Source organism: Megalops cyprinoides, chromosome 24 (genome assembly GCF_013368585.1).
Source record: "Megalops cyprinoides isolate fMegCyp1 chromosome 24, fMegCyp1.pri, whole genome shotgun sequence".
NCBI classification, from domain to species: Eukaryota; Metazoa; Chordata; class Actinopteri; order Elopiformes; family Megalopidae; genus Megalops; species Megalops cyprinoides.
In genome coordinates this window covers 16,694,916-16,708,478 of record NC_050606.1, presented here as the reverse complement: position 1 = coordinate 16,708,478, position 13,563 = coordinate 16,694,916, and positions in this window count along the sequence as shown.

The window sequence follows — 13,563 nt, the reverse complement described above, 5'->3', positions numbered from 1 at the left end:
TTGCTTTGGCAGGCACATGGCCTCGGACAGCGCTAATAATAACTATGAGGAAGTGTCGCGTCAGCACGTCCGAGCGCCGCGCTCCCTCTCCTCTCGCGTTTGTGTTACAGCACCGAGGCGTGGGCCCCTGTCAATGAAAGCCGGTCACTGTAATTGCCTGCGTTTTTCAACTACCTCGTATAGGAATTTGTATTTAAAAAAAAAAACTTGACGCCTGGTCTGGCGTAATCCAATCACCGAAGACCTGCGTGGTGTCCGGTTGTCATGCCAAGCGCCGTAGATCTCCTACTAATTTAATTTGCGTCAAACCCACGAAGTGTTAATCCGCTAATCAGCTCCTGTTTAGACTTCCAACGCCCAATGATGTCTATGTTGTTCCATTTTACATTACTTTTGACTAAGTAAATTTTTATGACAGGACAAAGAAAACATGTAGTCTCTCCACATCTCTTCTGAGCTTCACATGACAATACTGTATTTACACATTCAGTAAACATTACGTCAGTTGCCATGATGTCACCCCACTGGGCTGTACCTGCCAATAACACCCCCTCTGTCTGTGACCCCCTGAGGCATCACGGGTTTGACTTCATTTCGGCTACTGACAATGACGTCATCAATGTGCAAAGTTCAGCTGTGCATCACCGTGGTGTCTGGGTGTTAACACCGCATGACCAGTGTGACACAGCACCACAAAAGAGTACAAAAGAGGGCTTCCACGAAATCCATGGCATCATCACTTCCCAGGATCCTGAAGCCTGTTATCAATCAATGTGCATGAGACTTGAAATGAAACAGAGCTTTTTTCGACCCTTATTTCCAGCCACAAAACTCAAGTGGGTGAACAATGGTGAGCATTTACAAGTCTGTATAACCCAGCTTTAGTCACCAGCAGAGCAGGCACCACTGCAAATCTGCTGTAAAGCAAATGTTTTGTTCTTTTTATTCCATCAATTAAATTTAGAGGCACTCAGCAGCTGGAGGTATACACACTCTATCCGCTTCCTGGAAGTTAACTGGTCTGATTGCTCAGAGTTGTTGTATTTAGTTTTTCCTGTTTGCATTTTCATTAATTTTTTTTCTGGGAATGAAATCCGCACCTGCTTCTATTCAGAGACCACAAACATCAGAAAATTTTGTTTCAAACAGAACCACCAGTTCACACTGAATTGGTCAATCCCGATAAAATTGTCAGTCAATTCAGAGTCAATCTGATCACTTACTCGTATTATATATTTGAAATGAATATCTTTAGGTTAAGTAAAATCCACACAAAAGAATTCTACCAGTGTGGTCAAGATTGAGCTCCAGATTCAGTCTAACCACAATAAGCATAAAACAGAACAATTACAGTTTTTAATTTCTAACGGCCTTTTTCTTCAGTTTAAGTGAGTGTAGAACTTGTAATGTCCTGTACAAAAGACATAGCCAGTTACAGCCAGGCTGAGTTGGTGTACAGTGGATACACATGGTAATTAATTTTTGTAAATAATTTAAAAGCAATAATCTCAATTAATCAATAATATCTCCTTTATCATCATGAATAAATCAGCACTCATTTTATATGTTTGAAGTTAAGGAGCACTGCAGTAAGCTTCACTCAAAGAGGAAGCGGCTTGTTTCATCATAAAAATCCAGTTGAGAATTCACATACAGGAACCCACAAAATGCTGTCGGACACTGACTGACTTGTATCACATGATGTCATGATGGTGAGAAACAAAAATGAAAGTTTCACTTTGGACAGCTTGTAATTCCGTATAGGCTCACGGCCACAGAGCCATATTTACACCTTGAACATCCCAGTTCACGATTAATGGATGACAGCACCTTTTCTTTCTGGAGAATAGGACAGTCATGATGAGAAAGTCTTAAGAAAAGCGAGATTCCGCTTAGCTGATGGTTAGAGTGGGAGGCAACCTCCCAGCCATATAAGCTGCTACTGGAGTCTCAAAGAAGTGGTATAGAACAAAGAAAAGGTTATGTGTTACTGGAAGAGACATGTGGTTGAAAGTCAAAGTTTATGACCAGGCAGCAGAGTAAGAGGCATATTAGCATGTCTGCAAGATGTCTCCATGCAGTGGAGACGCCCGCCGGCTGCGAAATGGCCAAGCCGCGCAGACGTTCGCATTATCGGGCTCCCGTTGATGGCTCCGCGTAAAAGCAGGTGACGCTTATATTGAGCCGGAGAGGACAGGGGCACTGCCATTCTCCGGGTAATGACCCGTCAGCAATTACTGCCCAGTAATGTCGTGCCAATGGCTTTATCCATGCTTTCATCATACTGTAGCAAGGTCTGGGCTGATGGGTTTATGGGAAAGCTCTAACCTCTTGAAGAGATAATATACCAGATTGAGCTGCAATGGTCCATAACTCTCATTTGTCCAACAGAGAAGGAAATAATTGCTTTTAAATAGCACTCTCTGGTTAATAAATTCCTCTGTTCTTTGTCTTCTAGTGCTCCTAAAAGGAAATCATAAAGGTAGCATGTAAAACAGTTCAAAAACAAATTCAGATGGGATGATTTTGATGATTTTGTTGTATAAAAGGAAAGTTGCATCTTACTTTGTTTTTTGGGCCATTGATTTTAATTAATGTTACATTAATGATGTTAATTAATGATTTTACATGTTATTTGAAATCCTGTTCAAATCTGACCAATCTGGTGAGGAAATCCTGTTTCATGAACTTTTGATCAGATCACTTAACTCATTGGATTTGCAAGAGCTATCTATCAAAATGTGATATCCAGCAAATGTGTAAACTTGTATTTCCTGTCTAAAGAATCAAGTCCCATCCAATTCAAACAGAAAGGAATCCAGTCATAAAAATATCCTCAGGATCATTACATTCTACTGTAACTGTTGGCTCCAATGCAAACTGTGGTAATTGTCATTGCCATTGTCACCAGTGGCACTGGTGACATTTATATTGGCATATAAAAAGAAAGTCCAGGAGCCCTGATGGTCACATCAAGGTCTTGTTGGGAATTAGTATTCGAACCGCTGCCTGTGCTGGGTGATGGGGTCCACTGTCGCTGTGCTGCTACCATGCTGCTCTTGCAGACCCTCCACAGCAGCTCCTCCGGAACAATGCCTCCCTTTGAGAAAGGAGGCTGCACCCCCACCGAGAAACCCACCCAAACTGCTCCTTGGAGGAGCACGCCTGATTAAAGGCAATATTTACAACTGGGTCATGTGACTTTTTGCAAGGCAGGCTGCAGTACAGTAAGCCAGTCCTGATAGGATGGGACCCACCACCCACTCCATTTTGAGGCCACTTTTCTCTCCCAGGTAAGAAGGGGTCTGCGAGTAGTCTGTGGCTCTTACAGTGTGGTGGGGTGGACATGGCTTACTAGCGTGAACGGAGTGCATGTAAACCACAAGTGCATTCACGGTGCACAAGGACGTTTTTTTTTATTTTTTTTTTAATGTAAACTCAAAATACATATCGATGAACAGAGTACAAGTAGTTGGTTATCCAACCGTTTTAATTGCGTAGTTGGACTGCTTCGCCTTTTTTTCATGCGAAATGATTCTTTGATTATACACCAACAAGACTGGAGTCCATGCCAGGGGTATGGTGTGCAGATGCTGTTGGGTGTTGTTCCAGCTGAACCCTTAGCAACTTCGTTGGATCGATTATTGGACTGGATGAGCACAAAGAATCAGATTCTTTAAGAACTAAACCGCTCAGAAGGATGGAGAAAAACTGCTGGAATGTGACGCTCCAGAGATAAGGCACAAGTCACAAGAAGATATATGCAGAGAAGGTGGGGTGAAAAAGCTCACCTGCATTCAGTTTACACAAGAGAGTGGGGATTCAGTGTAGTAAAGATATTCAACAGATTGATATCATGGTGGCATAGACTAGAATCTATCCTTGCAATGATGTTTATTTTATTGGAGCAATTACGGATCCAGGGTGCCTATTACAGCACCAAGTGATGTATTGACACATCTTTGTTTGATGTTATTACACGCCCTTGCGTGCCTTGGCTTCATAGGTCGCTCTGGGTAGGATTGTCTGCTGAGTGAGTAAATGTAACGTAAATGTGATGGTGGAGCAATGGGAGGGGCCACAGTGAGGTAATGGAAAAGTGAACCTAAGAGATGGGGCTGGAAGAGCACAGTGAACCATGGGAAATTTGACAAAGAGAAGTGCATTGAGGAAGACAAGTTGCCCAGACGCATTACTCACTTGTGAAGTTTTGTCCATTCGTGGGTCTCAGAAATTGTTGCTAAAGACTGGAGGCACAGTGTTCCCAACTCTTGTCCCCCCCCCCCCCCCCCCCCAATGACTTAGGAGCAGTGCTGTGGTCGTTGGGTCCCTGTCGTTTCCATGGATACGGAGGCACAGGGGACCAGGGAATGGGTCCACTGGGGTGCCTGTAATGTGCCTGTGCACAGACTGTAACAGATAAAACCCCCAGCTTTAATAACCTTGCCTCTCGGAGGAGCGAGAGGGAGCCTTCTCAACATATGGCTTCTTTAAATCTAACTTATCAAACGGCTCGGCTGCATTACTTTCATAGATGCGCTGTGCATATTTAATGATGGTTATTTTCATTTTTATATTTTCGTTTTATGGTTTAGATTTAATAAAAAAAACGGTTTACTGTTCCTGCTGCCTTCTGTCTACGCAACAGAAGACAGCCGTGTGCATGCAAAGGATTGTGGGTTTATTAGTATTCAGTGAATGCACAGTAATGTTGCTAGTCTAAATTGTATATTTGAACTTTGATAGGGGCTTGTCAACCACATTAATCATTAGTGCTATGTATAATAATTGGAGCTATTATCAAATAGATGAATCAGGCTGGCTTGCCCAGAGAGGACAGCATGTGTGCACCATAGTTTCTTGTCAAATGTTCTTTGAAGTAGACCTGATACATTCCGGCACCTTTGTTGACCTCAAAGATATGGAGTATTGGAATGCCTATAACAACTCCTTGTAACAACAAACTGCTTTTGTATATTTGTTTCTGAATTGTCCCCAAATGTCCCCAAATATATGAAAACAGGCTGAAGCAGTTTTTTCCAGTTCAGCAAACCACTCTCCTGCATCTGAAACGTCAGGGAACATTCTGTGACCGTATTACTGGGGCTGCCTACCATTGCACTCTCAAATGCAGGCAACATATCTGAGAGCTAGCAAAAGCTTTTTTCATCAATGTGATATTCTCAGCATCCTGCTGTTAATGGCTCACGTGTCATACTTTTGAATTGTATGACGTGTATTGTTTGGATAATTTAATTACCCACAGTTCCTTTCATTGTTGATTATGAGGGCTTTCTCCATGCAGTTTATTCCCTGTCCCCTGTTATCTCACCATAATGGTAACTTATCATTGAACATCACATAGAACATGGTGAATGTTTTTCCCAGAAATATTTAATGCATTGGCATGTGAATATAAAAGTCCATTCACTTTTTCTCTATGCGGGGATATTTGTGGTTGCTTGTGCCAAATGCGTGTCTTGAATTCAGAAAAAGTGAATGCAGCTGGTCTAAAACTTCTGTGAATACATGTCCCCTCTTGCTGCCTGTCAGTTTGCACTGACCGTCATTTCTCCATTACAAATATTGGGGTTACCACCTGCTGATCTCAGAATGTGGGCGAAGGCACTTGCCCCATGCGAGCTGCTATTTATGCGCCCCGCCCACCCTCCCACATTCGCACGACAGTGGCCCGTCTGTTCCAGAATGCTGACTCACACGCAACCCCTCCGTCTCTCGGAATGTGCCGCCTCATCCTCTCTCTGTGTCACAGTACGGGACGGGCCACTCCTCCTCTCGCCTGCTGGGTCTTCCTCCCTCCATCCCTCCTTGTCTTGGTCACTCTACTTCTGTGATATGGGTTTTGCAGGAATCAGCGCTGATGAAGTTACTTACGAAACGTCAGCTGTTTTCATTAATAAGTAACAAAGTTAGGACTGTGACTAATACTGATATTATTATCATCATTAGTATTATAATTTTTCAGTTCCGTTAAAACATGAATACAGAGAATACAGCAGAATCCTTATCATGATGGATTATATGAGATTGAACGCAGAGTTATTGCTTATCGAATCAGCTATCATTCCCATTCACAACTTACCAGTCCTAACTTTGTTACTTAGTAATGTTAACACAGTGCTGTAATGATAGGCAATCTGTGGTTTCACAAGGCAAATCCTTTCAAACTCACAAAAGGTCAAACCTTAATAAAGTCAAAAAATATATAAGCATTTGAATTTGAATAAGTCTCTACACTGCAGTAAATGTGATTCTATTACAGGTATGTTTTCAACAAGCTTTGAATAAAGAGCATGACTCTTTATGAACCTCACAAACTGAAAAAGACTGAATTCTGTAATGACATAAACACGCTGATCATTGATAGCATTTCCTAATGGCTCAGTCTGCCTAACTGCACTAGATGGAACTATTAAAATGTGTTAAGAGACATTCTGCTGGGAGTGCCTTCAATTGAACAAAATCCAAGATGTAGAAAATGTGAACAGCTCTTCCTCCGAGGCAAATCCAACTGAGGTGGCTTTGACAAACTCGCAGAAAGGTGTTGGGAAACACGGGTTGCGTGCAGCGCACCCACAGGTGATAGGCCTCGAAAAAGCCCCTGTGAGAACTCATCAATCTTTCCCCCACTCTTGTTAAGAGAGGAACACATTTAGGTCGCAGGTTTGACCCTACAGAGCTGTAATAATAACAATCTGACTTTCCCCATAAGATGGGTTAACCATTTACATATGTCTCTGAGCCAAAAGATGTGTTAGAAATCACTGAGGAGCACAGGAAATTGTGCATAAAGAAGGTGCAGTAAAAGCACCATGACCTGAAATTCCACAGCTTGCTCTCTCACATTTTATTAACACTGTGCTTCATTCTTGATGAATACTAAAGCGCACGATCAGGGATTATTTCTCACAAGTATCAATGTGGAAAGAAAAATAAATTGTAAAACTGACTGAGGTGGTTGAAGTGTATCTGATTTGAGCCATGGAATGGCTGTAACAGATGCTCATTTTCATTCACTAATAACCAGGCAATGCCTCATTAGTCACATAAGGCACAGAATGAAGAAGGCAGTCACCTATTCTGTATTTATTCTCGAATTTTACCTAGTGCACCATTTTTGAGCTTTTTTTCTGACTTAACCCTACTAGCACTGCATTGAGTTCTATGAAAGCTTCTGGAATTATACAGAGGCTTTTGAGTGTGCAATGCTTTTCGAATGCTATTAAAGCTTAAAATATAACATTTGTAAGAATTTTAGACAAAAAAACCCAACACATTAATTGTTTTCTGTTGTATCAGTTTTGTTCCGAGGTAATAACGAGGTATGAAGAATTCAGAGGACACTATCAAAGACTTCATTATACTGTAGATTACAGCTAAAGGTTTGAAGTGAATTGGAGTGGGTGTTGTTTCTGAATTTGTCATTACAAGGGGCAGTTTAAATCCATTACTGGTGTGCAAAATATGTCTTTTTTAACAAACAGGATGATATTTTTCCTTATATTTGAAAGCAATTTGAATACGAGCCACCAGTCATTCGTGTTTTTGTTTCACAGCAAGATTTGTTTTCAGAGGCCTAGAATGGATTGGGTTGTATGTCAGCTACAAAAGGTAAGCTGGAATTTATGTGCCACTGATTGGGAAGTGTGCTAGTGTGCTACTTTAAGCTGGATCGAGAGTTTTATGGTGGATGTGGAAGTATTGTACTTGAATAGAAACTGCTGCCACAATCTGGTCCATGACAACAGTGGTTTTAACACCTGTCTCCTATAACTGTACTCCACAAATAAACAGAACAGGTTCGCCAGTTGTTTTCATTACAGGAAGCAATTTCTCTACATGAAACCCCTTGCTTGAATTATGGTTTCAAGATTATCATACAAACACAAATCAAAACCTTTATTTGCTTCCCCTCCCTTTTAAGCACCCCTCTTTGTTTTTTTGAGATTGCCAGTTGGACACATGTAGGAGAACAAGTCGTGGTGAATGCAATCTTCCAACACACTTACACACCAACGCAACTATTTACCACAGCGTTAGCCGCCCAGCACACTACAGTGAGCTAAGAGCTATTTGGAGGATGGGCGCGGCTTCACTGACATCATCTGTGCAGCCTCCATGTGCCTGGTGAGTGTCTGAGAGTGGCGAAATGAGCACCCCCTGCTGACATACCCCTATCCTTACTGGAATCAAGCCTGTTTTTTCCTCTGCCCTGGGCACCCAGTCGTTATAGGCTAATGACTTGGCTGGGATCAAACCTTGACCAGAGAGCTCAGCTTGCACTCAGAGTGCCTCACCACCAAACTACTTGCGAACCAAAAATATTTGTGCTTTTCTCTCCTCAGGGAATTTCAAAAAATATTATGGAATTTAAAAATATCTGACCAATACTCTGTTCAAAATGTTAAAACCATTGTGGGCTCCATGGCAGATGTTTGTTAAAGCTGTAGTAGGGATACATTTTCACTTTGTTGCAGAGTAAGTTAAAATTGTGAGTGGTTTCTCTTACAAATACCACTAAATGTGTATATATGACTGGAATTGAATTTCTAGTCTTCTAGAAAGTATCTCAAAATGAACCGCAGGCAAAGTATTTAGTATTTAGTTGGACATACCAAGGTCAGACAAGCCAAAGGCCCTCTCCCCTGTATGTGCAAAGAAAACATTTTTTGCCAGTTTGGTTATCTCTAACTTGAGTTCCCTCTAAAGTGCACATAAATGGTATGTGCTTCAATCAGGAGCTATTAAACACTACAAAACACGCCTTTCTTGTGAAAGGCTAGAAGCTCGTAACGATTTAGTCCCCTTGAATTTCCTTGATATTTTTGAGCTGGGGGTTAGAAAAGTGCCTGATGGCCGTTCCATTGAGCCCTAATGGCATACAGTTGCAGTGAAAGGGCTCAGGGCACTTTGTGGGCTGTGTTGCTTTTCCTTCTACTGCTCACCAGAATATGTTTACCGGGTTGTCCTCTGACAACCCAGAATCAGAAAAACAGTGGTGTTACACAGATTATACACAGAAAGCCACCACTAATACTACAGCATTAACAGGGCTCTCACTACTTTGTTATGATGTTATCTGTTTTACAGATCTGACATAAAGCAACTTGGTGTCTAGACACAGATCCACCCATCTAGTAAGTAGTTACTGCCCTGTAACTACACTTTGTGACTCTGTAATGTTGTAAATCCATGTCCCTGTGCACCCACACATAGTCTAAGGTTCTCTAATGGTCCCCAGCATTTTAATTGTGTTTTGGAGATTTCCATCACCCATTATCAGGCCACTTTGTACCATGGTACAAATATAACATACTCAGCAAAAAAATAAGCTTCTCTTTTATTTTTTTCTTTTTCCCTCTCTTTCTCTCTCTGCAAAGAATTCTAAAAAAAATTGAACACAAAATAAGACACCACAATTTGAATGCCATGGTTATTTTCATTTCGTCAGCACATTTGTCTCTCATTACTCGGGGCCTGGAGCCAGATGTGTGTGGGAGAGAGGGCGAGTGGCACAAGCAAAAAGGGGAGATATTTACATATGCCAAAATGTGGGGTGGTGGGGTCCCAAGCATTTCACCCAAATACCGCTTAACGACCCTTGAACACAACCAAGGCCTGAGAGGCCCACCAGTCGTAAGAGAAGCAACACCCAGGTGGTCATGAGATCGAGACGCCTACGCACAGAAATACCCCGATTTACCACAACGGCTGCATCCCAGAAAATTAGCGTCAGCGTTTCTCTTGTGGTTTTCATATCCACAGCAGCCATCAAAATAATGGGGGAGGACATGAGCTCTCAGCCCATTTTGTAACATAAACCCAACATGTTTAACTCGCTACTTTAAATTTCCATGGTTTAAATCAGCGAGCGTCATCAATCCGGTGATCAGTACTTTCACATGTAATTATAATTTAACATATCATGTCAGAAATTGAGATGTAGTTCCCTGGGGAAAGTCAAAAGGTTTTTGAAGATGACCCATGAGGAATGTGTTTGGTTGGGGGTGATTGTAATGCTCTACCAAACCAAACACACTTGGTTGTCCTATGAATGCTGACCATGCATGGCACTGATCTATACACTATTACACATGGTCTTCATAAAGTAAGAATGAGAATTACGCTAGTTATGTCATAAATAATATTAGTAATAAATCTAATTACATCTGATACCAGCAGACCCATAGAAGGAGTGGCTGGAAGAAAAAGGAATCCTAGACTGGGTGCATTTATGTGTATTCAGCCAGAAGACTTTCTGGAGAGAAAAAATGCATTGATTGATGAGAGACTAAATTGCTCTGTAGTAAAATCCTTGAGGAAATATAATTTTCCCAAAGAAAATTGAATTAAAATGTTTTCACAGTTTGCCATCCTCTTGCAGACTCATTCAATGAGGGCAGGAGGAACCAGACCAGAGGCGGATTTAAGAGACATTTTCACAACATTAGGATCTGTCTGGAGTGATCGGCTGGCAGCGGTCCAAAGGGATAAAGCTAAGCTCATGCTCAGTTTTGCCCTCCTCCCGACATATCATTGATTGACACAGGCATTCTTTTTCCATTTCTATTCAGTGGCGGAGGGGTGGATGGTGGCAATAGGCAGCCTTTTAGAAGCAACCAACTGCTATGGCAACAGTACGTATCAACGGTGAAACAACATGCTATGCTTCCATTCCTGTTTTTCCTCAAACAGACCCAAGGTGCATTGGTCTTGGGTTTGTTTCATGAACTCAACACTCAAGGCACGCCGACACCTACCTGAGTGTCCTGTCTCATTCACGGGCTGTCTAAGTCTTTCTAACCTTCGCTACCGGCTTGTTTGTGTGTTCATGACTGAGCTGCCAGAAACCTCACAGGCCTAAATGGTGGACTCAGCTGAGAGGATATTCTATTTGCTGGCAATGTGCAGCAAGCCGTACAAAAAAAAATAGAATAATGCACTTTGACATGTCATTTTTACAAGACCGATAAAATCTCTGGCCTTTATATTGCACAGTAAAACAGGGAAAGTGATGGTGTCTGAAACACATTCTCCCAGTCTCACCTGCTGACCTCTATAACTGCCATACAAGACGGAAAGCTGGGATTTATGTCTGTAGCCGGTTTGTGGATTTTCCACACAAATAAGTCCAACACACATACCTCAGTCCTTTACCAGTTTAACCTGTGGGAGAACAGTCACCAATAACTAGTGATGGGTGAAGCTTTTCAAACCCCTCAATGTCACTGACTGCAACTGATCAAAAGAACTGAACTGAAAGTAAAATGTAAAATGAACTGATCAAAAGTCTTTGTTTGCTTTAGTAGAATACTGTGATTGCTTTACACAAGTCCATGAAAGCATTTTTGGGGTTCATGAAGCCTCTCTCTTCTATCACTACTACTACTATTACTACTACTACTACTAATAATAATAATAATAATAACAATGAAAATAGTTAACAGAGCATTAGACTGTAAGATCTCTGTGTTCATTCTCTCAATGTATGTATGCATACATTGTAGAGAACATTGCTCTGGTATTGCAGTTCATGTGTTTTAAACAGTGGAAGCTCCTTTCAATATGCATTACAAGCTGAATAAGTCTACTTAGCATCCCTTGGTAGTATACGAAAGGTAAAGATGCACCCTGTCTCTAAGAAGACAGGCCATATCATAAAATCGGAGGGTTAGCCAGCAATTAAATAACAATTTATTTAATAATTCAGTGAATAAATCAATAAAGGCCTCCCTGCTCTATCCCTCTGTGGTGGTGAGATATACCCCTTTTAATGTCCTTTACAGTAAACGCTATTTTACAGCTTCCTCTGTTGGGACACCGTCTGCCTGGGCTTGGTCTCCTTTAGTAAGAGACTGCCGTGGCAATTTGACGCTACCCACTCCGTCTCATGTGTGGCACTGCTTGCTTTCTGGGCCCGCACCCTCATACTGTACTGCAAGATGCCTCCACACCTTTAAGCCAACAGCATGGAGCAGCGCTAAAGGCTTTAGATTGGCAGGGGCAGTGGTTTCCAATCCAGGATAAGAAAAGACTGCAAACACCACACAGGGGAGTTGTATAAATCCCAAACTCTTTCCCTGGCTTTCCATTTCCTTGGAGGGCCACTGCAGATGCCTTTAAGGCAGCAGCACCGCTGTGAGGTAATGATTAGGGGAACTGGCTGCTAATAGAGAGGCTGGGAGCTTCAGTCCCAGGTGGGGTGTAGTACCAGAGTGCACTTTTAATGAAGGTGCTTTGACCGAATTTATAGAGAAAAAACCTACTGCCTTACATTCATTCATCTGACAGACTCTCTTATCCAGTAGGTACCAATATGTATCCAATATGTGCTCACTGCCTATATGTAGCCATATAAGTACTGACTCATTAGTGCCATACAATAAGCAACAATAAGTGTTATCATAAGGTACATAAACATTCTGTATAGGGATATTTCCATGTTCAACTGCCAATCTTCTGTCACCACAAAGTTTTAACTACCATTTTGACCACTACATTAACTGGGACAGGAATGTATAAGACACAAGCAGCACAAGTAGTAATTTTGTTACACCAATTATGCAGTGATATTTGTGCCAATGTACTCAGAAGACATAAAATATCTACAGATCATCAGTATTCATGCAACAACTGTTAATGCATTGACAATCACATACTATAAACTAAAGCTGACTGGATCACACTGAGAGGTTGATTTTGTCTGGTTACAGTATTGTGATTCAGTTGGTGGTTCAGAGAGACATTCGGCATTGTTATCTGTTACAGGAGGATTTCAGAATGCCTGCCTTTGTCACATGCTGTGCAGAATTCAGTGGCACCAATACAACATCATGACTCAATTTCCAAGACTAAATCTGTATGCGAAGTATTTATGGCAAGTATGGAGTATGAGTAATGTCGAAAATTGCATTAGCATTTGAGGAAAACACTTTACTCTTACACTGATGTTAAACTGCATTACCAAATTATTGTTACCACATGGCACTGCTCTAATGATTTACAATAAAACACTTTCAGTTGCATCAGTAAAGCAATTTACAGTAAAGTAGTCATTAAATACCAGACAGTCTCTGTGTCATATTGTAAGTGATTTGAACTTTGTTGTCTACATCAGCCTGTTTATCAGGGGAAGTGAACTGTATAGGGCACTAATCTCAAGCAAATTTTATTTGATCCACAGTCTGTGATTGTTGGAAGTCCTTCACAAAAAGTTTTGAAGTGCAAATGGTTAACCCGCAATGACTATGTATTCTGGATCACTCCAAAAACACTCCTTCACTTTGCTTGCGGGTGTTGTGCCCATGTCAGAGATCAGCAAGAAAACTTGAGAAGAGTTCTACCACAGCTCTGTCTTTCCCTGCCTTGTGTTTGTATTTGCTGGTATTTCCACTTCAAAAAAATTCCCTTGAATCTCGGCTCCAGGTTAACTGAAACCATCCAATTTAAATACTTGCAGCTCCCAGGACCTCCCCGTTTGAAACAGGACCCACTCCAGGACCACTGACATTCTCCTAGTGGCTAACCAGCTCCTTGTGTGTG